This window comes from Ziziphus jujuba, chromosome 2 (genome assembly GCF_031755915.1).
Source record: "Ziziphus jujuba cultivar Dongzao chromosome 2, ASM3175591v1".
Taxonomy (NCBI): Eukaryota; Viridiplantae; Streptophyta; class Magnoliopsida; order Rosales; family Rhamnaceae; genus Ziziphus; species Ziziphus jujuba.
This window is the reverse complement of record NC_083380.1, coordinates 24229263-24251554: the sequence shown is the minus strand read 5'-3', so window position 1 is coordinate 24251554 and position 22292 is coordinate 24229263.

The following is a 22292-nucleotide window of genomic DNA, read 5'->3' as shown; positions in this document are numbered from 1 at the left end:
TCCAATCATATGGACCAATTTCGATTCATCTTCAGTAATGAACTTGCTTCCTTGGGATGTGAACACCTCCTGGCTTAACAATTTAGTGCTTCTTTAAACGTCTTTGCTCATGCCCTGGTTATTGGTCCCATAGAGATTGAAAGTGGCTTTGGACTCCATCTTAGGATGCTCCTGGTCATGTCCTCATCAAATTTCAATGGACCTCACATTTTCCATTTTTTTTTTTAAGATTTACCCAAATACAAAAACGTTTATCAAAAAAATCTCATATTCACATAAAGTAACAAGACCTACCACCCTTTTAGGAAACCAAATGGTCATATATGGGGAAGTCCAATTGGGAAATCCTTAGTGAAAATCTAATGGAACCTCATCCGAACTGTGGAAAATCGAACACATGTAATATCAAATAACACTTCAATATATAAAGACAACGCCATAATAAACTTGATGTGATTCCGCCCGAGCCCGCTCAACCGATAACCCGCTGGGGTGCTGACTCGACACGGATGAAGACTAGGCCAATCACAAGAGATCAAATTAAGAGATTTAAGGACAACCTGGGAGTATTTATACAGGGGATAATCAATCTCAATAGAGCTTGTCCATACTTGAAGATACAAAGCCTATTCTAAGCATCCAAGTGGTGGAAGCCGATACGGACCCGGGTGACGGTTTTGGTACATTTTTGGAGTCCGGGAAGTATGAAATGGTTCCAATGATTTATGGGTTCAATACATATGCCTAAGAGGTCATGGAATCAAGTTAAAGCAGCCTCAAATGCAATCAAAAAGGGCTTGTACGGACAGCATCAACAATTTGGCCGAATTTGCTGTATTGCGTGCTGGCTTTACTGTATTTTACTGTATTAGCCTTTTCTTATTTTTCCAAGCATGGGCAACGTGTGGGACTTAATATTCAGCTTATTTGGCATCCTAAAAAGAATCTAGAAGCTGATTTGAAGCTCAAAGAGGTCAAAGATTGATCAAAGTCAACTTGATAAAAAAGGCTAGCATTTTTAGTTTCCTAATTTGTTTTTACTTTTTGTTTTAGGAAACTACCATTACTTTTTGGCTTTTATTTATTTATTTTCTGGAAAAATAACTTTAGGAAGGTTTTTATTTTATTCTTTCCATTGTAAATTAATTAATTCCTAATTTAATATAAAGGAATTAATTAATCAAACTTAGATTAGGAAAGGAAGCATAGTTTCAGCCAACTAGGTTTCTTTATGTGTGGTGGCTGGTTTTTTTTTATTTTTAGGGTTTTATTTCGTGGTTTTGTAGCCTATTTAAAGGCTTATTTTTCAATATGAAAAAAACTTTGATTTGATTAAGAAAATACTTGTGAGATTAATTATCTCTTTGTTCTTTGAGAACACCTAAAACACCATTAGAGAATTGGTTGTTTTAGCTTGACTTATCAATAGGTTTTTCATCCCCTATTGTAGCGTCTACATTATACCAAGGTTTCTAACCACAGGTTGGTTAGGGGTTGAGGTCAATTCTATTAGAACTTGAACTTAATTAAGATCCGGGCTAATATAATACGGGTTTAGGAGCAGGTCGTCCTAGGTTCGTATCATTTGGTATCAGAGCTAAATTTTGTTCAGGTTTGATCTATCTTTATTTGCTTTATTTGTTTTTGTGTTGCTCTGCAATTTTAGCATTAGGTTAAGGTTGCATCCATCCTATACACGTTCAGCATCTTAAAAAAAAAAAAAAAATTCATTCCTAGTTGAATTAGGTTTCCTTGTTTTACCATATCTTTGTTTCCTTGTTTGTTGGTTGATTTTTCATATTTGTTCTTGGTAATTTTTGTTTTTGTGGATTTTTTCTTTGCTGTTTTAGTCTTAAATATTTGCATTCATACATTTAAAAAAAAAAAAAAAACAGAAGGTGACTTGCGGCAACAACTTTAAAAAAAAAAAAAAACTGCACTTTTGTTCTTGTCACGGGTTTGGTGATTATTAGGAGTTGGAATTGCAAGTTTGTTGTTTCTTCTTGCTACTGCAGTTGTGTTGATATTCAGTGAGTATTTTTTTTATAAAAAAAAAAAAAAAGAAAGAAGAAACCCGAATTAAAAAAAAATAAAAAATAAAAATTTCGGTTGGGTTAAATTTGGTGTTGAAGTTTGTTGCTGGGAATTTCTTGTAGCTGCTGATTTGCTGGTCATCTTTTCAATATTTGGAGTTGTTGGAGATTATTATTGTTGCAGAGAAAAAAAATAAAAAATTGGATTAAAATTGCTAAAGGAATTGATACATAAAAGCTTGGATTACTAAGAACACAACCAACAATCATTCAATATTTTTGTTCTACTTGATTCTGTTGGGGTGAGAAGGTTATGACCAAGAGCAAGCTAGCTTGAAGTGTTAGCAACAAGCAAGCTTTTGGTGATGCTCTTGGGAATGGTTGTGTGTGAGTTGTGTTTTTAGGTTTTGGTTATGGTGTTTTCTGGTTTTTAGGGTTCCTAAAGTGTTCTAAGGTGTTGAAGAAGAGATAAGAAGAAGAGGAACACGTTGGCTTTTGAAAATGAGGCTTAGATGTATAGCCATTTCATTCATTTTACAATATAAGCTTGAAATTACAACTAGTTCACACATGCCAAGCATGTGAGCTTACAAAATGATTAAAGTATTTGAAATTTAAAAAGTAAAATGGTCAACACCTAACTTTTCATACACAAAAGAGTCAAAAACCAGCTGCAACATGTGTATTCCAAATATAGTAAAAAGTGGCACATGGTTTTGAACTAAGTTCCTATTGTTTAACTAGTTTGGGTAAACAACCAAACTAGCTTCACCTACTTAGTTCCCCTTTGTATCTGCTTATGAAACTTGGTTTGAAGCATCCTTGGTCATCAATAAATATTGTTCCAAGAGCTAGGAAAGTTCTGGAACCGGATCATGGGCCAAACAGCTCCAAAGCTGACCCATACTCTGCATACTGGGCCCATCAGATACAGCAATCTGTTTGGAATAGAAAATGGACTTTCCCATGTCATTTCGACCTGAAATTTGAACCATAGTCTTCTATATATGTCTGTAGATATCCCTCAAAATGTCAGCCCAAAACTCCATTTGCAACTTGAGATATAAGATAAATAGTGGAGCTATGTTGCTGGAAATTATGAATCCAGCACCATAGGCATTTCAAGCATAACATTCCTACTCTTTTGTGCATAATTTTGCCTATAATTTTGCATACATAACTTAGGAACAAAAAATTATCAAAATATACCTTGTATAAATTAAAAACATACAAAAAAATATAAACTCATAAAAGGAAAGGATTTGATACCAAGGTGTGCATGCTAGCCGGTGACATGCACCATCAAGTGGCAAAATTGCCACACTTCAACACTCCTCCTTGGCAATTTTGTATGAGACATTGAGAAGTCCTCTCAATATCTCAAATCTCTTCTTTCCCAATGGCTTGGTGAAGATATCCGCCAAGTTCTCCTCGGAAGTCACATACTCCAACTTCACTTCACCACTTGCTTCAAATTCCCTTAAGGAATGATACTTGACCGGTATATGCTTGGTCCTCCCATGTTGGATTGGATTTTGTGCAATTGCTATTGCTGAAGTATTGTCACACAATATTACCGTGGCTTCCTCTTGCTTCAAGCTCAAGTCCTCCAATAATTTCCTAAGCCAAACACCTTGATTAGCACAACTTGAGCAAGCAATATACTCGGCTTCCGCGGTGCTTTGTGCAACGGTTTGTTGCTTCTTGGAATTCCATGAGAAGGGACCATTTCCAAGAGTGTAAATGTAGCCCGATGTGCTCTTGCTATCATCCAAAGAACCAGCCCAATCACTATCACTATAACCAAGCAAAGCTTCATTCATGCCATCCTTGTACCATATACCAAAATCACTAGTACCTTTCAAATACCTTAGGATTCTTTTTGCACAACTAAGATAATTTTGTGATGGACTATGCATAAATCTTGACAAAACAGCCACACTAAACATGATATCCGGTCTAGTAGAGCATACATATAAAAGGCTACCAATTAAACTTCTATAGATGGAAGGATTTACCTTTGGAGAATCATCATCCTTTACCAACTTGGTGCCTTCATTCATAGGTGTGGCAACGCTATTACAATCCTCCATGTCAAACTTCTTGAGCAACTCCTTCACATAGCTTTCTTGAGATATGAAGATGCCCTTGGATGATTGGACAACTTCAATTCCAAGAAAGTATTTCATCTCTCCAAGGCTAGACATCTCAAAGTTCAATTCTAGCTCACCTTTGAAGTTGCTCACTTCTTTCTCATTACCACCGGTCACTAGAAGGTCATCAACATAAAGAGACACCAACACCATGCAACCATGAGTCCTAATATACAATGTAGGCTCATTAGGACTCCTCCTAAATCCATGCTTTGTCAAAAAACCATCTATCTTGGCATACCATGCCCTAGGAGCTTGTTTAAGGCCATACAAGGCTTTGTGTAGCTTGTATACATTCTCTTCACTTCCTTTCTTCACAAAACCTTCGGATTGCATAACATAGACCTCCTCCTTCAATATTCCATTCAAGAAGGCTGACTTCACATCAAGGTGATATACTTTCCAAGACTTTTGTGCCGAAATTGCAAGAAGAAGTCTTATGGTTTCCATCCTTGCAACCGGTGCAAAAGTCTCTCCATAATCCACACCAGCTTGTTATGCATATCCTTTGACAACAAGCCTTGCCTTCTGCTTATTTATGGACCCATCCGGATTGTACTTGGTCCTAAAGATCCACTTCACCCCAATAGCATTCTTTCCCTTCGGTTTTGTTACCAAGCTCCAAGTGTCATTCTTGTTTATCACATCGATTTCATCTTGCATGGCTTGTCTCCACTCTTTTCTTGCCATAGCCTCATGGACATTGATTGGATCACTCAATGCCACATTACACCTTTCATAAATCTCATTAAGAGGTCTTGTGCCTCTCACACCATCACCAATCTCCAAATCAGCCCCTATGGAGATTTCTAGCTCATTCTCATCATATTCATCATCATGGGCAGCACCTTCATCATTTCCTTGTTCCTCATCATTATCATGAGCTTCAAGTCGATTGTCTTCATCCATACAAGCCAACTCCTCCTTACTACAAACCCATTTAGCTTCCTCATCAACTTTCACATCTCTACTTATCACAAGTTTCTTGGTTTCCAAGTTATATACACTCTATATCCCTTGGTCACATCACTATAGCCAACCAAGACACCAACTTGTGACCTTTCATCAAGCTTTCCTCTCTTCTCTTGTGGTACTAGGATGTAACAAATGCTTCCAAATACCCTTAGATGATCAAGAGAAGGCTTATATCCAAACCAAAGCTCAAATGGGGTTTTACTCCTCAAAGACTTGGAGTAAAGCCTATTTTGGATGTAGATGGATGTATTAACTCCTTCGGCCCAAAACTTCTTTGGCAAGCCACTTTCAAACAACAAACATCTAGCCATCTCCATGATGGTACGGTTTTTCCTTTCACATACACCATTTTGTTGTGGTGTGTATGGTGTAGTGAATTGATGAACTATACCATGATCCTTACAAAGTTGTTTGAAAGCCTCACTTGTGTATTCCTCACCATTGTCCGTCCTTAACACCTTTATAGTGCAACTGGATTGATTTTGCACTAACTTCATAAATTCTACAAACTTCTCCAAAGCTTGTGATTTTCTTTCAAGGAAATACACCCAACACATTCTTGAGTAATCATCAATGAAAGTTATGAAATACTTGCTGCCATTTAAGGATGGAACACTCATAGGACCACAAATATCCGAATGTATAAGTCCTAGCTTCTCCTTTGATCTCCAAGAACAAGATTGAAATGCTAGCCTAGTATGCTTTCCTTTTTGGCACACTTCACACACATGTTCTTGCTTCTCCACCAATGGCATGTCTCTAACAAGTTCATGTGTGCCTACCAATGACTTAAAGCTAGCATGGCCTAGTCTTTTATGCCAAAGTTGAGAGGTGTTCTCAACTTTGGTGTTCAATGCAACCGATGCACCATTTTCATCCATATTCAACCTAAAATTCTTGTTCTTCATTCCAACACACATTAATTCATTTCCATGTGGATCAACTATAGTGCATGTCATGTTTGAGAAGTGTAATGCATATTTGTTCTCAAGCATTTGACCTACACTAAGTAAGTTCTCACATAAAGAAGGTACATAGAGAACATCATGGATAGTTTTGATACCTTTGGTGGTGTGTATCACCACATCTCCTTTGCCTTTCACTTCCATTAAGGCTCCATTTCCAATTTTGACTTTGTTGTGGCTGCTCCTATCCAAGTTTGTGAACCACTCATGCTTGTGAGACATATGGTGTGTTGCTCCACTATCAATGATCCATCCTTCATCATTCTTGATGCTACTAAAACAAGTAGCAACAAACAACTCTTCGGATTCACTATCACTTGCATTATCTTTAGCAACATTTGCTTGTTGCTTATCTTTCTTGTTTGCCTTGCATACTCTCTCCACATGACCCTTTTGTTGGCATTTATGGCAAAATGCATCCGGCCTCCACCAACACCTTCGTGGATGATGACCTTTCTTCTTGCAATGGTGACAAGGTTCATAGGACTTCCTCTCGGGTTTGCTAGTTTCACCTTTCTCCTTTATGACCTTAACCTTGTTCTTCTTTTGATTTTGTGTCTTTTGATGTTGTTTAGACATAAATGCAGCCTCCATTGATTCTTCATGTCTAATCCTCCTCCTTTGCTCCGTAGCTTGCAAGGCATTCACCAACTCGGTCAAGGAAATTTCATTTAGGTTCCTTGACTCCTCCAATGAAGATATCTTAGCTTCAAACCTCTCGGGCAAGGAGACCAACACCTTCTCCACAATCCTTTGGTCACTTAATCTTTCACCTAGCACCTTAATTTGATTCACCACATTAAGAAGCCTTGTGGTGAACTCCTTAACCGTTTCTTTGTCTTTCATCTTGATAGTCTCAAACTCCCTCCTTAGGTTAAGGATTTGCATTTGCCTTGTCCTTGCACTCCCTTGGAACTCATCTTGAAGTTTGTCCCAAGCTTCTTTGGCACTCTCACATGCCATTATCCTTGTGAAAATGGTATCACTAATACAAGAATGAATGGCGGTGAGAGCCTTGAAACCTTTAGCCAATTCCTCCTCATGGTGCTTGATTTGGTTGACCGTTGCCCCTTGTCTCAAAGGCTCGGGTTCTTGGGGATTTATGGTGACCTCCCAAAGACCATAAGCCTTCAAGTAGGCTTGCATCTTGATACTCCAAATGTTGTAGTTCTCCTCATTGAAGATAGGAGGAGAAGGAGTTGAAAAACTTGAAGAAGCCATGTGAATGTTGCTTTCTAGTATGAAGGAATATGAAAATATATTTGTGCTTTCAAGTATCTCTTCACTCAGAAGGAACGAACCAGCCCAAAAACCTCACAAATCTCACAAAAATGTGCCTTGCTCTGATACCACTTTGTTGGGGTGAGAAGGTTATGACCAAGAGCAAGCTAGCTTGAAGTGTTAGCAACAAGCAAGCTTTTGGTGATGCTCTTGGGAATGGTTGTGTGTGAGTTGTGTTTTTAGGTTTTGGTTATGGTGTTTTCTGGTTTTTAGGGTTCCTAAAGTGTTCTAAGGTGTTGAAGAAGAGATAAGAAGAAGAGGAACACGTTGGCTTTTGAAAATGAGGCTTAGATGTATAGCCATTTCATTCATTTTACAATATAAGCTTGAAATTACAACTAGTTCACACATGCCAAGCATGTGAGCTTACAAAATGATTAAAGTATTTGAAATTTAAAAAGTAAAATGGTCAACACCTAACTTTTCATACACAAAAGAGTCAAAAACCAGCTGCAACATGTGTATTCCAAATATAGTAAAAAGTGGCACATGGTTTTGAACTAAGTTCCTATTGTTTAACTAGTTTGGGTAAACAACCAAACTAGCTTCACCTACTTAGTTCCCCTTTGTATCTGCTTATGAAACTTGGTTTGAAGCATCCTTGGTCATCAATAAATATTGTTCCAAGAGCTAGGAAAGTTCTGGAACCGGATCATGGGCCAAACAGCTCCAAAGCTGACCCATACTCTGCATACTGGGCCCATCAGATACAGCAATCTGTTTGGAATAGAAAATGGACTTTCCCATGTCATTTGGACCTGATATTTGACCCATAGTCGTCTATATATGTCTGTAGACAGCCCTCAAAATGTCAGCCCAAAAATCCATTTGCAACCTGAGATATAAGATAAATAGTGGAGCTATGTTGCTGGAAATTATGAATCCAGCACCATAGGCATTTCAAGCATAACATTCCTACTCTTTTATGCATAATTTTGCCTATAATTTTGCATACATAACTTAGGAACAAAAAATTATCAAAATATACCTTGTATAAATTAAAAACATACAAAAAATATAAACTCATAAAAGGAAAGGATTTGATACCAAGGTGTGCATGCTAGCCGGTGACATGCAACATCAAGTGGCAAAATTGCCACACTTCAACAGATTCTTGTTGAATTTGACTTTCCTTTGCCATAATTTTATTCTTGGACTCATAAACTACTACCATCTGGTGCAGTTTTCAAAAATTCCAACGTTTTCCCATTATTTTGTGTTTTCTTGTCTAGAAAGCCGAAAAATTAGGATTTGTTGGATTCTTTCGGTAATGCCTACTTTTTGCTACTGTTTTGTTGATAGGTTTAATTAAAACATACTTGTGATCTAATTGCTGTATTTAAGTGTGTTTAACTAGAACTTTGAGATAATTCTTGGAGTGGAAAAAGGCAAGAGAGTGTGAGCTTAAAAGAGGGTAAAAGCCAAAACTAGTGTGCAAACATGAGTGTCGAGACCTTGTTTGAGTGAAACACGTGAGGGAGTGAATATTGTGAGGATTTATTTTATTTTTGCAGTATTTTACTAACATGGCAGATTCTAGAATAAGAAGAGGAGATCCACCCTTGAGGATCAATGAGGAAAAGTTCATAAAATTCCATGGCGATGCCCAAGATACCGAGAGTGGAGACCAAGTGGACATGAGAGCTGTTTTGGAGTCAATACAGCGGGTTAGTGCTCAAGTTGAGCATGTGAATCAAAGGATGGGAAGGATAGAAGTTTCCCAAGGAATTCCAAACACAAGAAATAGGCAAGAATTCCATGGAGGACGAGGCCAAGGACGAGGAGGTCAAGAGAGACCGAGAGGGGAATTTGATGAGGACCCATTCAGTGGAGACTTTGAGGAAGGTATGGACGAAACTTTTGCTGTCCAAGATAGAGCTGGCCGTGGAAGATATAGGAGGGAAGAAATAGATGACAATCTTAGCAATATCAAGATCAACATCCCACCATTCATGGGAAAAAGTGACCCCGAAGCATATTTGGAGTGGGAAGAAAAGATGGAGATGATATTTGACCGCCATAATTATTCAGAGGCTAAGAAGGTGAAATTGGCAGCAATGGAGTTTGGCCATTATGCACTCCAATGGTGGACCAATGAGCAAAACACCCGAAGGAGAGTTGGTGATGACTTGATTACTACATGGCGACAAATGAAAGGAGCCATGCGGAAGCGATTCGTACCATCACACTATCATAGGTTGCTGCATCAAAGACTTCAATCTTTATCTCAAGGACATGGATCCGTGGAGGATTATTACAAGGAGATGGAGATGCTTATGATGAGATTAAACTTGAATGAAGATAGGGAAGCAACCATGGCAAGGTTTCTTGGTGGTTTGAATCGTGAAATAGCTAATCAACTAGAATTGCAACAATATGTGGAATTGGAGGAGATGTTGCATGTGGCTATTAAATTAGAGCATCAATTCAAGAGGAGGGCTGTAAGATCATGGTTTGGAGGTGTTTCCAATAGTGGAAGGTCCAATTCTAGTGGCTGGAGGAACAATCCCATCTATGAAAGCAAGCCAAAGCCGAAAGTCAAAGAAGAAAGTTCAAACTGGCCAAGGAAAGAGCCTAGAACCGAATCTGTCCAAGCACCAAAGAATGAGGTAAAATTAGATCCTAAACCTTCTAGAACCCATGATGTTGTGTGTTTTAAGTGCCAAGGAGGAGGACACATTGCTAGCCAATGCTCGAATAGAAGAATCATGGTGTTAAAGGGCAATGACGAGCTAGAAACGAAAAGTGAAGAAAGTGAGGATGAAGCCAAGCAAGAGGAGGAGGACTTGGAGGATGAACCCGAAACCTTGCAAGCATCCAATGCTGAATTAAACTTGCTTTCTAGGAGAGTACTTGCTGCATACAAATATGAGGATGAAATTCAAAGAGAGAACATCTTCCACACCCGATGTGAAATTCAAGGTAAGATTTGTAGTATGATTATTGATAGTGGAAGTTGTACAAATGTAATTAGTAACATTGTAGTTGATAAATTAGGCTTAATAACTATTAAACATCCAGAACCTTATAGATTACAATGGCTTAATGATGGTGGTGAAATAAAAGTGAATAAACAAGCCAAAGTAAAATTTAATATAGGAAGATATGAGGATGTAGTTTTATGTGATATTGTACCCATGATTTCTGGACATATACTATTAGGTAGGCCATGGCAATTTGATAAAGATGCTACTCATTTTGGTCGAGAAAATAGTATTGTTTTCAGGTTTAAAGGGAAGAAGTTCAAGCTGGAACCATTATCTCCTAAAGAGGTTTACAAAGACCAATTACAAATGCAACAAAGGAGAGAAGCCGAAAAGCTTAAGGAAAAAGCAAGTATGGCACCAAACAGCTTCACCATTCTTTCAAGAAGGTAAGAATGAGGTTGCTGATCAAGGTAAGGTTTCTAAGACTCATATTGAGTGGAAAGATCAAGGAAAAGCCGAAAGAGAGGGGAAAGAAAGTGGCAAACCCGAGAGCTTGGAGAAGGAAGAGAAATCTGAAGGTTTGCGCCAATCCAAGGGGAAAAAAGAAAAAGAAAGAAAAGAAAAGTTAATTAGCAACTTTTATTTGAGTTTAGGGAATATTAATAAGGTTATTGAGTGTAAGAAACCTTTGCTAGTCATGATTTATAAAGAAAATTATTTTAATGATCAAACTAACTTTGAAGAACTTGAATTGCCAAGTTCAATGATTTCTCTTTTGAAGGAATTTGGAGATGTCTTGCCAAATGAAATTCCAAGTGGACTACCATCCAATCAAGAGGGAAAAGGTGAGCTTGCTGTCCAAGGTAAGTCTTCTAATACTCAGGTTGTGTGGAAAAATTTTAATAAAACCAAGAGTGAGAAATTTGGTGCAAAAGCCGAGAGTGAGGAAGGTGAGATGGCCGTGAGTGAGAAAGGAAAAGGAAGACAAGAAAGGAAAAATATAAATTTTTATCTTAGCTTTGGTGATGTTAATAAAGTAATTATGAATAAGAAATCATTGCTGACCATGAATTTTAAAGATACTTATTTAAAGATATCTTTATTTCATAGAACTTTATCTGCATTGTTGAGAGCTTTACTTAGTGGTAATTTGAAAATTTGGGAAATATTGTTTGCTAACTTTAAAAAGTGTAATTTTTACCATAATGAGCATGTATTTCTAGATTTTGTTGTAATAGTGTTTGACCCAGGAGAATTGGTTTGGTTGCACTTACGAAAGGAAAGGTTTCCTAAACAAAGAAAGTCAAAGCTCATGCCACCTATGGATGGACTTTTTCAAGTTTTGGAGCCGAATAACAAGAATGCCTACAAGCTTAATTTACCGGGTGAGTATAACATGAGTGCTGCATTTAATGTTGCTGATTTAACTCCTTTTACTGCAGGTGATAATCTTGATTTGAGGACAAATCCTTTTCAAGAGGAGGGGAATGATGTGATTCCGCCCGAGCCCGCTCAACCGATAACCCGCTGGGGTGCTGACTCGACACGGATGAAGACTAGGCCAATCACAAGAGATCAAATTAAGAGATTTAAGGACAACCTGAGAGTATTTATACAGGGGATAATCAATCTCAACAGAGCTTGTCCATACTTGAAGATACAAAGCCTATTCTAAGCATCCAAGTGGTGGAAGCCGATACGGACCCGGGTGACAGTTTTGGTACATTTTTGGAGTCCGTGAAGTATGAAATGGTTCCAATGATTTATGGGTTCAATACATATGCCTAAGAGGTCATGGAATCAAGTTAAAGCAGCCTCAAAAGCAATCAAGAAGGGCTTGTACGGACAGCATCAACAATTTGGCCAAATTTGCTGTATTGCTTGCTGGCTTTACTGTATTTTACTGTATTAGCCTTTTCTTATTTTTCCAAGCATGGGCAACGTGTGAGACTTCATATTCAGCTTATTTGGCATCCTAAAAAGAATCTAGAAGCTGATTTGAAGCTCAAAGAGGTCAAAGATTGATCAAAGTCAACTTGATAAAAAAGGCTAGCATTTTTAGTTTCCTAATTTGTTTTTACTTTTTGTTTTAGGAAACTACCATTACTTTTTGGCTTTTATTTATTTATTTTCTGGAAAAATAACTTTAGGAAGGTTTTTCTTTTATTCTTTCCATTGTAAATTAATTAATTCCTAATTTAATATAAAGGAATTAATTAATCAAACTTAGATTAGGAAAGGAAGCATAGTTTCAGCCAACTAGGTTTCTTTATGTGTGGTGGCTGGTTTTTCTTTATTTTTAGGGTTTTATTTCGTGGCTTTGTAGCCTATTTAAAGGCTTATTTTTCAATATGAAAAAAACTTTGATTTGATTAAGAAAATACTTGTGAGATTAATTATCTCTTTGTTCTTTGAGAACACCTAAAACACCATTAGAGAATTGGTTGTTTTAGCTTGACTTATCAATAGGTTTTCCATCCCCTATTGTGGCGTCTACATTATACCAAGGTTTCTAACCACAGGTTGGTTAGGGGTTGAGGTCAATTCCATTAGAACTTGAACTTAATTAAGATCCGGGCTAATATAATACGGGTTTAGGAGCAGGTCGTCCTAGGTTCGTATCAAAACTATAGTTAGCATCCACAGCCTGTCATACCATAGGGCTTTACTACATACTAGGGTCACTCCCATATGCATAATTTAAATCAGAGCATTCTAAAAGTATTTGTAAAATTAAGCAATACAACGGAAGGAAATAAGTTTAGGAAACTAAAGATAAATAGAAAAAGAAAACTATTGTTGTTGCTATGGACAACACAGACTAACAGATGATGCATGAGGTAGATAGTCCAGTAAATACCTAGACTTAGGGAAACAAACTAAAAATTAATAATATATGATATAAAGATATTATAATCAATGGCATACTACAACAAGAAAATCATATTTTATTCTTGTAAATCTTTCTCTTAAAACCTTTGATTCCACTTGTTTGAATGGTTTTCCTTTTAAAATCATTACAAAACCCATATTGTACCCCAATCCATATCATAAGGCAGATGCTTAAATATTATAATTCAACAAACCATTTAAGTATTATGGATAAAACCAACATGCTTTAACTACTTGGTATAAAATAATATCAACATGAATTGGTAAAATCCACAAATACATCATGAAAGCAACAATGTACCATACAATATATCTAATGCTACCAAGTAATGCATGGAATCCTGCAACAATACGAGATAGTAAGATAGAGAAAGAAACCTATGGAATGAACCTATTTCACAACTCTTAGCATCCTAAAGATATTGTAGCAATATGAACATATACGATAAACTCAACTCATGATCTCTAGTGTATAAAGTTATCGTGGTAATAATAAACCTATGCGATAAACTCAACTCACGACGTCTAGTGTACAAAGTATTGTGGCAAACCTATACGCTATAATATAAAACTGAATAAAGACACTGGTACTATAGAGTATACCAGTTAAAAACAATAGTACAATATTTGTAAACAATCTTTGAAGATCATACTTTTCCATTTATTTTTCAAAATGAACACTGTACCATAAGCCAAAATTTAATATTTAAGCCTCGTTGTTTATTTAAATATTCTGAAAATTCCAAATCACCATTTCATTCCAAAATATAAATACTAAAAATGAAATATATATCACCATAAACTATTTTTTAAACACTTTAAGGTATAAAACATTTAAACATGCTTAAAAATATACAATTTCCAATGCACTTTCTCAAAATCAATTATTTTCCAAAATGATTATTACATCACTTTAAATACCAAGATTTTAAATATTGAAATTCATAAGTTCACTATGAACTCGTTTGTATTTGAAGCTATTTAAAATCTTGTCGAAATTCACATGAAAGGATAAAACATATAAGTAAATATAAATATCAATATCTACGTAATAAGCATTTTTAATTTTCAAACCTTATAAAATATTCAGCCACATATCTATTATATTAATATACCTAAAAACATTTAAAAATATAAACCACTCACAATTACCGTTGATAATCACTCCTACTCCTCTTCAAGATCACCTCTAAACATAAAATATTAATGCATACCAAATGTAACAGCCCAGTCCACCCGCATGAGATATTATCTGCTTTGGATCCAGCCCGCATGATTTTAAAAGGCCTCTTAAGGGAAAGATATCCTCACCCTCTTATAAGGTGTACTTTGTTCTCCTTTCCAACTGATGTGGGATCTCACACCAAATATCTTAAAATAATAAAATACAATTATAAAATTGCAAAAATTGGACACTGAGTGGTCCAATTATATTGTAAACCTTTAGAATTTAGTACCAAAATCAAGATTTTTCACCCGAACACCAATTTGGTCCTATCAACATCTAGTTACATAATTTGAACTTCAATTTAGTTTTAAGTTGTCCAAACACAATCCAATTTTATATAATATTAAATTAATTAACCCAAAAATGGGAAAAATTATAAAACGACATCCAAAATTCAGAAACTATATATTGACAGAAAGCCTAAGAGATAAGGAATATAATGGTGTGCTCACCTTGGTCCAAAAGTTTTACTGGTGGCTAGAAAACTTGTTGGAAGATTTGACCAAACTTCTAATCATCTCAGTGAATGATTCAATCTACTATACAATAATAGTAGAAATAATCGTAATAATATAATACACTTGATTAATTAATAATAAATAATAAGTAGGTGAACATAACGTCTTCTCTCAAAACTCTTGCAATTCACTCAGTTGGAAATGTTCCCCTTTTAAAACATTTTCACAAAACCCAACATTTGTATACCTCAAAAATTAAGAAAAAAATTAAATAAATAAAATGAACATAAAATACAATAATAATTTAGAACTCAAAGTTTACATTGGAAACACTTTAAAAACCAATTATTAAATATAAGAATAAGGTATCATAAGATAAAAAAAAAAAAAATCATGAATAAACTTGTATTAAAGAAATTTGGCATAAAGGAAAAATAAACTCAATATATAAATTATAAAATTTATTAATTAAATCAATGAAATAATTAAGGAAATATTGTAATTAATTTTAATCCTTAATAGATTATAAATTACAATAAAATTCACGCCAAAATCTCAAATTTAAATAAAAAATACCAATATGGTAAAATGAAATTCTAAAACACCAATTTAAAATAAATATTAAAATCATGATAAAATGCACTGTATAGATCAATTTAAACAAATGATAAATTACAATTTCAAGCATCAATTAAAATAATGATGAAACACAAATAAATATATTAAAATTTAAATAACGATTTTCAAACATATTTTGTTTGAAAATTCCTATTGAAAATATCCTTACGCACTATACTATATACCAGTGATGTTTGACGGTACTTAGTATCCCAAGTACAGCCTGACGGGGGGTTATGAAAAGAACTTGCATCCGACCGCTGTGGCATCCCACCGATGCCGATGCTATAAACAGTCATCCTGGCCATGGAGAGGGTTGGCTTATGCTTACTATGCATTATACCCTGTCAGCCCTCTGGTCCAATGGCATCCACAGGACAACCCTATAAATATGCACTCTAAACATATCCACATATACAGTACAAAACACCAATACTATATGGGTGCATCTAAAAACCAATAAAATCATATGCTTTCCTAAATATCGAAATCTCATAAATATCACTGGATTAAACACCTCCTTTCAAATCCATATAATCCACATTTGTTTTTAACCATCACCATAAATCCATAACTTAAAATCCTTCAATTTCGAATCCATCAACTTTCAAATCTATCAATTTAAATATACCAAATTTCCAATGGCATAAAGTCAAACATTTAATATTTCAATACATAAATATTTGTGAAACATAATAATTTAAAACAATATTTTTATCAAATTCTCAAAATCAATTTAAATCAAAGATATCATTTAAACCGCATAAATCCACAATGATCGAAATTCACATAAATATATTTCAATATTTTAACATGAATATTTCCTCAAAACCTTATAATCAATTTATATCTAAATCACATAATTTTCACATTTGTTTACATCCACATAAATACATTTATTATATATAACAAATTCAACAATAAAATTTTAACAATAATTGGAAATAAAAATTCCAAAACATAATTTCTTTAAAAACCCAAAATACAAATTTTGATGCAACACATGCTCTAAGTCAACATTAATCATCATCATAAATTTAAATAACAATTTATGAAATATTAAACATGTATAATACATTTTTCAAAAATTCAATCAACAACATATATATACATATATATTTTCACAACCTCAAAATATAATTTGCCAACAATATATATATCCAAATTATCACAATTTTGACAATATAAATTTATGCAACAATTTTACTGAATATCCAATGCTGAAAACATATTTTTCCAATAATCATTTAACACAAAATATATATGATTCTCAACCCAAAGTAATTTTGAAGGTGGATCACTCACCTAAAGCACGCAATTCAATCAAGATCCTCTACGGGATCAATTCCACAATTCACAGGTGCTTCACTCGGAGATTACACCTATGGTGGCTGGAATCTGGCCAGAAAGATATCGAGTTTAATATGCTCAAATCTCTTAATCCATCACAAATTGAAGGAAAAAAACCTCAGATTCGGATTCAAGGAGGTCAAATTAATGGGAAAGGGTAGGTGGGATCACTGGGAACTTTTCAGAATTAGATTTCACGGCGAGTCGCTGTGCCCATAGGAGAAACTCGCCTCTAGTGACTCGTCCAGTAGCCAGTGATGGTGAAATTTGGAGGGGAGGTAGATCAAAGGACAGGTAAGGGAATGGGATCGGTGGTGTAAAAAATGGGTGGGTGGTTTAGGAGAAATCAACCATAGAAGGAAAAGGCATGTCACCGAAAAAGCCTCAATTCAGCTGTGTCATCGGTGACCTGGCCATGAAATTTGGGTGGTTGGCCGGTTTTCAAGTGGGCATCACGATGGTCTAGCATATGTAGCTTAATGGTGGTTGGAAAATGATCAACAACGGCGGTCCCGTTTCTCTCTCCTCCTTCCTCTTTCCCTCTCCTCTTTCTTCTTATCTCTCATCTCTTCTGCCCCACTCTCCCCCCTTCTCAGCCAATCAAAATGCCTCATGTGGCTGCCACTGTGCACTCATGAGTCGGCCAAACTTTGACACGTGGTGACACTATGCACACACTCACACAGATCGATGAACATTAAATGTTGTTTTGAAAAAGCTTCATGGGGTCCGTAACTTTCAAACCATATGTCCGAATCAGGCGTTCTACTAGTCTATGAACTCGTATTGATGAGTACTTTATAACCATGTAGGATTCAAACCCAAATTTTGCAAGAATAAAAAGTCAACTTCGGCACACTCGGACAGTTTGGACCTTAACTTATTTTTCTCATAACTTTCAAACCATAGCTCCGCTTTCAACGTGCTACTAGTCTACAAACTTAGGTCAATGCGTACTTTGCAACGGTGCTTCGGTTAATCTAGAATTCTATCCAAATCAAGAAGTCAAAATTTAACCCCTCTCGATCAATGACAGTCAAAGTCGGTTAACTTCAGTCAACTTGAGAAAATTTAGGATAGGGTATGAAATATGCTTGCACAGTACGAAGATGTGGAATATGTCATGAACTAAAGAAAGCTCCTCTGGTAAATCTAGCTTGTAAGACACTAAACCTGTACTCTCAACTATCTTATATGGTCAAATGTAGTAAGGACTCAGCTTTCCTCACCTGCCAAAGCATACCATGCCCTTCTAAGAGAGAGTTTAAAGAATAACTAATCACCAACCTCAAACAAAATTTCTTTTGTACACATATCCAAATAGGTCTTCTACCTGTCCTGTGCAGCGCTCAACATGACCTGTATGACATTGACCTTGTCCAATGTCCATTGTACAATATCAAAACATAGAAGTTTCCTTTTACCCATTTCATTCCAACATGGGGGAGTCAACATTGTTTCTGATACAATGCCTTATTAGGTGACATCCTAATAGTTGAGTGATAACTATTATTTTGTGTGAACTCTGCCAAAGGTAACTTGTCATGCTAATATCCCTTAAACTATAGTACACATGACCTCAATGTGTCTTTCAAGGTCTAAATAATCCTTCCAAATTGCCCATTAGGCTAGGGTGAAAAGCAGTATTCAAATTTAATTTGACACCTAGTTTCTATATTAATCTTCGCCAAAACCTTAAAGTGAACCTTAGACCTCTATCATATACAATCGATATTGCCAACCCATGAAAAATCATTAAATGATTCATAAAGAGCTTTTATAACTTCTAAGGAGAAAACCTCTCATGAATAAGTAGGAAGTGTGTGGACTTGGTGAGTTGATCTACTATCACCCAAATACCATCATGTTTTTTAACTATGGGAAGAAATTTGAATAAAAAATGCATAGTAATGTGCTCCCACTTCCATATAGGATAGGTAGAGGCTGTAGAAGTCCAAAAGGTTGTTGTCTCTTTATCTTCACTTACTAATAAATGAAGCACTCTAATACATTTTTAGTAACTTCTTTTTTCATCCCTACCCACTAGTAGTGCTCCCTCAGTACAATACATTTTGGTACTACCAAAATGCCTAGCATAGGCAAAACTATGGGCTTTTTCCAATATTTATCTTTCCAACATTTAATTGGCTGAAATACAAAGCCTAGTACGAATCACCAAGGCTCCATCACCTCTGATAGCGAAGTCTGGGTTCCCCTTTAGTTAACTTTCCTTCTCATACATGTCTAGTAAAGGCCTTCAAACTATACCTCGAGAACATGATCTATAAGTATAAGTCATAAGTGAAAGCTAGCAAAAAATGATCCTGAAGTGTGCATCCACAAATCAGCACTCAACTCTCTCAATCTAACCATAGAAAAAAGCTGTATTATCTACACATCAGACAATAAACTTGTAGCCTTACTACTCAATGCATCAAATAACACATTTTTCTTGCCCTGATGGTAATTAATTATGCAATCATAATTCTTAAGCAACTTGATCCATCTCATTTCCCTTAAGTTGAACTCCTTCTATGTAAATAAATACATAAAGCTCTTATTGATACGAACTTAGGATGACCTGCTTTTAAACTCGAATTATATTAGCCCAGATCTAATTATGTTCAAGTTTTAGTGGTCACCTCAACTCCTAACCAACCTGTGATTAGAAACTTTGGTATATCGAAGATGCCACAATAGGTGATGAATGTCCTATTGATAAGTCAAAACTAAAACACTCACTCGCTAATGGTGCTTTAGGCGTTCAAAAGAACAAGGAGAAATTCAATCTCACAAATAATTTTCTATATATATTCAAGCTTAATTCTTATTGAAAAATAAGCCTTTAAATTGGCTAGAAATTCACAAAATAAACCCTAAAAACAAAGGAAAAACCGGCCATACAAAGTAGTTTCCTATGGTGGCCGAAATTCTCACTCCTTTCCTAATCTAATTTAGATTAATTAATTCCTTTATTTTGAATTAGGAATTAATTAATTTACAATGCAAATAATAAAATAATAACTTTCCTAAACTTATTTCTCCAAACAATAAATAAATAAAAGCCAAAAAGTAATGGTAATTTCCTAAAACAAAAACTAGAATCAAATTAGGAAACTAAAACACTAGCTTTTTAACTAAGTTGACTTTGACAAATCTTTGACCACTTTGAGCTCCAAATCAGCTTCTATATGCTTTTTAAGATACCAAATAAGCTTATTATGAAGTCCCCACATGTTTCCCTTGCTTGGAAGAAAAAGAAAAAGCTAACTCAGCGTAATACAGGAAAGCCAGCACAAAATACAGCAAAAAGGGGCCAAATTTACTAACTATCCATACAACCCCTTTTTGGATGACTTTGAAGCTGCTTTGACTTGATTCCATGTCCTCATAGACATAGGTACTGAATCCATGAAACATTGGAACCATTTCATGCTTCCCAAACTCCAAAAATATACCAAAACCACTACCTGGTCTTGTACCGGCTTCTACCACTTGTATGCTCATAACAGGTCTTGGATCTTCGAGTATGGACAAGCCCTCTTGAGAATGAATTACCTCCTGGATAAAGGCAGCAAGTTTGACCTTATATCTCTTAGCTTGAGCCTTAGTGATCAGCTCGGTCTTCATACGTATTGGGTCAGCATTCCAGCGGGTTGTCGGTTGTGTAGGTTCGGGAGGAATCACATCATTCCCCTCCTCTTGAAAAGGATTTGTCCTCAAATCTAGATCATCACCTGTAGAAAAAGGAGATAAAATAGCAACACTAAATGTGGCACTAACACTATACTTACCTATTAAATCAAGTTTGTAGGTATTCTCGTTATTCCGCTCCAAAACTTGAAAAGGTTCATCCACACGCAGCATGAGCTTTGACTTTCTTTGTTTAGGTTGTCGGTTGTGTAGCTTCGGGCGGAATCACATCATTCCCCTCCTCTTGAAAAGGATTTGTCCTCAAATCTAGATCATCACCTGCAGAAAAAGGAGATAAAATAGCAACACTAAACGTGGCACTAACACTATACTTACCTATTAAATCAAGTTTGTAGGTATTCTCGTTAATCCGCTTCAAAACTTGAAAAGGTTCATCCACACGCAACATGAGCTTTAACTTTCTTTGTTTAGGAAACCTCTCCTTTCGTAGGTGCAACCAAACCAATTCTCTTGGATCAAACACTATCACAGAAAAATCTAGAAATACATGCTCATTATGGTAAAAATTACACTTTTTAAAGTTAGCTAACAATATTTCCCAAATTTTCAAATTTCCACTAAGTAAAGCTCTCAACAATGTAGATGAAGTTCTATGCAACAAAAATATCCTTAAATAAGTATCTTTAAAATTCATGACCAGCAATGATTTCTTATTCATATTTACTTTATTAACATCACTAAAGCTAAGATAAAATTTTTTATTTTTCTTCTCTTTCCTTTCTTTTTCTTTCCCACTCACAGTTTGCATTTGTTTTCTCTCATACTTGGCTTTATCTCTCACTTTCTCTCTTGGGTTTGTTAAAATTTTTCCACTCAACCTGGGTTTTAGAGGACTTACCTTGGACAGCAAGCTCACCTTTCTCCTTTTGGATGGATGGTGGAGCCATTTGAGCCTCTCAGCTTCCCTCATTTGTTGCATTTGTAGTTGGTCTCTAAAAACCTCATTCGGGGTCAATGGCTCCAGCTTAACGTTTTTATCTTTCAATCTAAAAACAATACAATCCTCTCAACCATAATGAGTAGCATCTTTATCAAATTGCCATGGTTTACCTAATAGAATATGTCTGGCATGCATAGGCACAACATCACACAAAACAACATCCACATATTTATCTATGCTAAATTTTACCTTGGCTTGTTTATTTACTTTCATCTCACCACTACCAATAAGCCATTGTAATCTATATGGTTTTGGATGTTTAATTGTTGCTAAGCCTAATTTATCAACTACAATGTTACTAATTACATTTGTACAACTTCCACTATCAATTATCATACTACAAATCTTACCTTGGATTTCACATCGAGTATGGAAAATGTTCTTTCTTTGAATCTCATCCTCATCTTTGTATGTAGCCAGCACTCTCCTAGAAGCCAAGCTTAATTCAGTATGAGAAGCATTCAAAGTTTCGGCCTCACCTTAAAGCTCTTCCTCCTCCTCTTGCACTGTTTCACACTCACTTTTGTCACTTTCCGACTCTAGCTCACCATTGCCTTTTAACACCATGATCCTTTTATTCGGGCATTTGCTAGCGATGTGTCCTCATCCCTAGAACTTAAAACAAATAATTTCTCTTGATCTTGAAGGTTTAGGATCAGATTTTACCTCATTTTTATGTGCTTGTATAGATTTGGCTTTAAGCTCCTTTTTTGGCCGATTGGTGCTTTCTTCTCCTACCTTCGGCTTTAGCTTGCTTT